Source organism: Chiloscyllium plagiosum, unplaced genomic scaffold, assembly GCF_004010195.1.
Source record: "Chiloscyllium plagiosum isolate BGI_BamShark_2017 unplaced genomic scaffold, ASM401019v2 scaf_12265, whole genome shotgun sequence".
Classification (NCBI taxonomy): domain Eukaryota; kingdom Metazoa; phylum Chordata; class Chondrichthyes; order Orectolobiformes; family Hemiscylliidae; genus Chiloscyllium; species Chiloscyllium plagiosum.
In genome coordinates, this window is record NW_025215122.1 from 24,628 (window position 1) to 30,530 (window position 5,903).

General features: G+C 44.2%; 1 long non-coding RNA gene across 1 annotated transcript in view; it reads left to right on the forward strand.

Annotated features, from left to right (window-relative positions):
* LOC122548169 overlaps positions 1-933 on the forward strand; it is a 20,534-nt gene extending 19,601 nt beyond the window's left edge. Inside the window, exon 4 of the long non-coding RNA XR_006311182.1 lies at positions 893-933. This is a non-coding gene — a long non-coding RNA (uncharacterized LOC122548169). The remainder of the gene's footprint in view (positions 1-892) is intronic.
* The last annotated feature ends 4,970 nt before the right edge of the window (positions 934-5,903 follow it).

Genomic DNA, 5,903 nt, shown 5'->3' on the forward strand with positions numbered 1-5,903 from the left:
CATTCTCTCAAAAGGTCTCCCCAAACCTTCAATGTGTCATGTAATCCTTTTATGATGACCTGATGAGTGTAAGGTTTATTATTCGAATATGTAATTTTTGTATAAGGATGTCTCAGAGAGGGAGCTGAATATTCTTAAAGGGGAGAATAACCATTTTGAGGGGAGGCTGTTGTTTATTGGTATCAATGACATAGGAATAGAAGAGTTCACATTATTGGATCATTGGAATCTCTTGTTGGGTAGAATTGACCTCCATCAGAAGGATGGATTGTTCTGGGAGTGGAAGGGAATAGTTGCTAGTGCTATTCAGGAGGCATTAAACCAGTGAAGGAATGTGGGTAAACCCAGAAAGAGTGTGAGGGAAGAGCTAAGTCTGACGCTGGTACAGTTGAGACATCAAACAGTCAAGGCAGACAAGGCCAAGGCACAGAATGAGCAGTTACACTGCATGTATTTCAATGCAGGAGGCCCGATAGGTCGGGCAGAGGAGCTCAGGGTATGGTTTTGAACATCACACTGGGATATTATAGCAATTACAGAGGCATGACTTAATGATGGATAGTACCAGCAGCTTAATGTTCCAGTGTATAGATGCTGTAGCAAAGATAGAAAGGGGGTAACAGAGCAGGGGGAGAGGTATTTTTGATTAGGGATAACATTACAGCTGGGCTTCAAGAGGGTATTCCTGGGAGTACATCCAGGCAGGTTATACAGGTGGAACTAAGAAATAAGAAAGGGATGATCTCCTTATTGGGATGGTACTATTGACCACCCCCTCCCCTTCCCCAATAGTCAGCAGGGAGTTGAGAAGCAAATTTACTAAGAGATCACTTACCTGTAAGAATAGTATGGTTGTGTACAAGACTTGACTTTCTTTGTTATTCATTCACAGGATGAGGGTGTCACTGGCTGGGCCCAAAGGGCAGTAAAGAGTCAACCACATTGCTGTGGGTCTGGAGTCACATGTAGGCCAGACCAGGTAAGGATGGCAGAATCCTTCCCTGAAGGATATTAGTGAACCTGATGAGGTTTTTTTCGCAATAATCAACAATGATTCATGGTCTTTAATAGATTCTTAATTCCAAATTTTTATTGAATTCACATTCCATTGTCTGCCGTGACGGGATCCAGACCTTGGGCCCCAGAACGTTATCGGGGTGTCTGGATTATCCATCTAGTGATAATCTCACTAGGTCATGTGGCAGGGTGAGTGACTGAGGTATCCGTGGGGCAGCACATCAGTACCAAAGATCCCATGGTCTCTGCGGAAGATAGAAAGGGCTGGGGAGGGAGATATATCCCTGGTGGTGGTGTCTGACTGTAGGTAGCGGACATAGCAGAGGTTCATGGAGATTAGTGGGTGGCAGGTGAGGACTGGGAGATTATATTCTTATTGTGGTTGGAGGGGTGGGGGGAAGGCGGAGGTACAGGAAGTGGAGGATATGCGTTGGAGTGCATTGTTGATCAAGTGGGAGGGAAATGCGGTCTTTGAAAGAGGAAACCTTTCTGGGATGTCCTGGAGTGGAATTGCTTCTCCTGGGAACAGATATAGCAGAGGCGGAGGAATTGGGTGTACAGGATCACGTTTTTACAGGAATATACTCGAGGGTAATCAGGAGAGCAAAAAGGGGACTTGAACTATCTCTAGGAAATAGTTTAAGGAGAATCCAATGAGGTTCTACAAATACATTAAGGATAAAATAATAACCAGACAGAGAATAGGACCTCTTAAAGATCAACAAGGACATCTATGGAACAACAGGAGGTGGGAGAAATACTATGCTATTCTATTCTAGAGAGTTTGGAGAAATAAATAGTGATAACTTGAAAAGTGTGTATATTACAGAGGATGTCTTAACCAGTAGCAAGGTGGATAAAGCCCTGGGACCTGATCAGGTGTATCCCAGAAATTTGTGGAAAGCTAGGAAGGTGATGGCAGTGCCCCTCCCTGAGGTATTTATATAATTGTTTGTGACAGGTGAGGTGCTGGAAGATGGGTGCCATCCAAGGTAAGTTGTTGGATGGAATTCTGAGGGACAGGATTCCATCCAAGGTAAGTTGTTGGATGAAATTCTGAGGGACAGGATTTACATGTATTTGGAAAGACGAGGATTCATTAGGGATAGTTAACATGGCTTTGTGTGTGGGAAATTCTCTCTCTCTAACTTGATTGAGTTTTTTGAAGATGTGACAAAGATGACTGATGAAGGCAGACTGTTGACGTTGTCTATATGGACACTGAACGATGTTCCACAAAGCAGACTGGTTAGCAAGGTTAGATAACATGAAATGTTGGGAGAACTAGCCATTTGGATACAAAACCGGCTTGAAGGTAGGAGGCAGAGGGTGGTGATGGAGGGTTGCTTTGTGGACTGGAGGCCTGTGAGCAGCAGTGTGCTGCAGGAATGGATGCTGGGTCCTTAAATAAATGACTTGGATGTGAATATATGAGATCTGGTCAGTGGGTTTTCAGAAGACACCACAATTGGAGGTGTTGTGGGCAATGAAGAAGGTTAGTTCAGAATGCAACAGTATCTTGACCAGATGGGCCATTGGAGCGAGGAATGGCAGACTGGGTTCAATTTAGATAAATGCGAGCTGTTGTATTTTGGAAAGGCAAATCAGGGCAGGACTTGTACACTTAATGGTAAAGTCCTTGGGAATGTTGCTGAACATAGAGACCATGGAGTGCAGGTTCATTGTTCCTTGAAAGTAGAATCACAGGTAGGCAGAATAGTGAAGGTGGTGTTTGGTATGCTTATATTTATTGGTCAAAGCATTGAGTACAGAAGCTGGGACGTCAAATTATGGTTGGACAGGATATTGATTAAGCCATTTCAGGAATTATGTTTTAAGTTCGAAATTCCCTGTTTTGGAAAGGATGTTGTGAATCTTGAAAGAGTTCAGACAGGATTTACAAAGACTTTGCTAGGGTTGGAGGATTTGGGCTACAGGGAGAGGCTGAATAGGCCAGGGTTAATTTCCCTGGAGAGTCAAAGACTGAGAGGTGACTCATGGAGATTTATAAAATCATGAAGGGCATGGATAAGGTGAACAGCCAGGGTCTTTTCCCCCCATTTAGGTGGGTTCAAAATAAGATCGCATGGGCTTAAGTTGAGAGGGCAAAGATTAAAAACGGATATAAGGGGCAAAGTTTTCAAGCTGTGTGTGGTGTATGTGTGGAACGAGCTGCCAGGTGAAGTAGTGGAGGCTGATACAATTACAACATTTGAAAGGCATCCGATTGGGTACATGAATAGGAAGAGTTTCCAATGATACGGACCAATAGCTGGCAAATGGGGCTCCATTTGTGGAGGAATCCTAGTTGGCATGGACAAATTGGACCAAAGGTCTGTTTCTGTGCTGTACATCTCTATGACACTAATAAATCAAAATAAGATGTGTTCCTCTTTTGTGGAGAGCTAGCAGAAGCACAGATAATTGTCCTTGGAGCTGAGAAGGTTAAGCAGTGATTTTGACCAGATGCATGTGAATATGTGAACATTATTGTATTCAGTAAGTTCTGAGTATCTGGGACAGTCTGAATGGCAGCTGGACACAGACTCAGCAGTTATTCATAAACAGATTTGGAATTTTACTTTTTAAAGGAAGATTTGGGGTGGCTATGGGCAAATGGGAAGTGAATTGGGACAGATTTGCAGCATCTCCAGATGGAGAGGGTACAGCCCACATGGGCTGAATAACCCCAGCCCCTGTGCTCTGTGATACTGCCCCCATTGACTGTGAATGTTGAAGCTCATCCCAGGGCAGAGAGAGGGAGGATCCCACCACGGCAAATGGGAAGGGAATTGGGACAGATTTGCAGCATCTCCAGATGGAGAGGGTAGCCCCTGTGCTCTGTGATACTGCCCCCATTGACTGTGAATGTTGAAGCTCATCCCAGGGCAGAGAGAGGGAGGATCCCACCACTCACCTCACAATGGGCCCCGATGATTGATGTCAGCGCAGGCCAATAGGGGGCAGAGGGCATTACTGGAGGACCAGGTCATACCAGTTTGTCCTCCAACCAATCTGAGTGAATGAGGGCATCCTCAAGGCTGGAACTAAAGAAAAGCACATATCGCAGAGATTTGAGAAACTGGAGGACATGAGATAGGGAGCGTTCTGTGGCTGGTGATGAATTATATAAATAAGGAAGAGTTGTGAGGCTGGATGAGGCGACAGTGATCGGGAGAGTTGAGGATGGAGGAATTTAGAGTTAGTGAGGATTAGAGTCATAATGTTATACAGCAAGGAAACAGGCCCTGTTTTCCAACCAGTCCATGCCAACCATAATTCCAAACTGAACTAATTGTACCTGCCTCCGCTTGGTCCACATCCATCCAAATATTTCCTATTTATGTACTTATCTGAATGTCTGTTAAATATTGTAATTGTATTCACAGCTACCACTTCCTCTGGAAGTTCATTTCACACGTATAATTTTTTTACAAAACCCTAATGTCTTTTCTTAAATCTTTCTAATTTCTTCTCAAAATGAATGCACCCGAGTTTTGAATCCCCCTCTCCCCCGGCTATTCACCTTATCTACACTCTTTCTGATTTTGTAAACCTCCAGAAGGTCACCCCTCAACCTTGTGCACGCCAGTGAAAAAAATTCCCAGCCTATCCAGCCTCTCCTTAGAACACAATCCCTCCATTCATGGCAACATGCTGGTAAATCTCTTCTGAACCTGCTCCAATTTAATAATATCCTTCCTATAACAGCAAAACCAGAACTGGACAGAGTATTCCAGAAGAGGCCTCCCCAACGTCCTGTACATCCTCAACATAACGTCCCAACTCCTGTACTCAAAGGTCTGAACAATGATGGTATGTGTGCTAAGCACCTTCTTAACCATCCTGTCTACATGTAACACAAACTTCAAAGACGTGAAGCCCTCGGTCCCTTTGTTCCCATATCACTACACAACGCCCTACTTTTATTGAGTGTAAGTCCTACCCTCGCTTGTTTTGTTAGGATGTTATATTTTGCATTTATTCCAATCCAAAACATTTTTGAGTATAAAGGCAGTATAAAGGCAGTATAATTAAGAGCGAAATCAGGAGGCAAAAAAGGGATGTGAGATAGCTTTGGCGAATAGGGTTAAGGATAATCCAAAGGGCTTTTGTAAATACATGAAGAACAAAAGGCTAACTTGGGAGAAAATAGAGACCCTCAAAGATCAGCAAGGCAGCCATTGTGTGGAGCTGCAGGTGATGGGCGAGATAGGAAACAAGTATTTTGTATTAGTGTTTACTGTGAAGAAGTACTTTGGAGATATAGAATGTGGGGAAATAAATGGTGACATTTTGAAAAATGTCCATATTACAGAGGAGGAGGAGGTGCTCAATGAGTAGCTAAGGAGCTGGTGCAGGGGAAAAGGATTCACGTTTTTTGGATCGTTGTGATCTCCTCTGGAGTAGAGTTGACCTGCATAAGAAGGATGGATTGGTGGAGAGATCCAAGATGGCGGCGACCCAGTAAGACTGAGTCTATAGTGCTCCTCCCAAGACTTGGGTACAGTGGGTCACCTACCCCCTACCAAGCTCACCAAATCATTTATAATAGTTTTGTAATTTAATTAGTTGTGTAATATTACATTTAAACAATTTAATCCTAAGTTAAAGTGACTAAAGGGAAGGGAGCCCACAGCTCTCAGCAAGCAGGAACCCCTCCCCCATCCCCTCTCCAGCTGCAGCAGAGGCGTCTGCAGCCGCCCGGGGGACTTACCAACAGTAACAAGCCTTGCAGAAATGCTTTCCAAGCTTGACTCGAAGATCGATGCCTTTATTGTCGAATCCAGAAATCGTTGGGAGTCGCTCTCGGCCGCGCTGCATAAGCACGACCGAGAGATTGAAGAAATTCAACGCCGAGTAGGAGGGGCGGAGCCAAAGGCCGC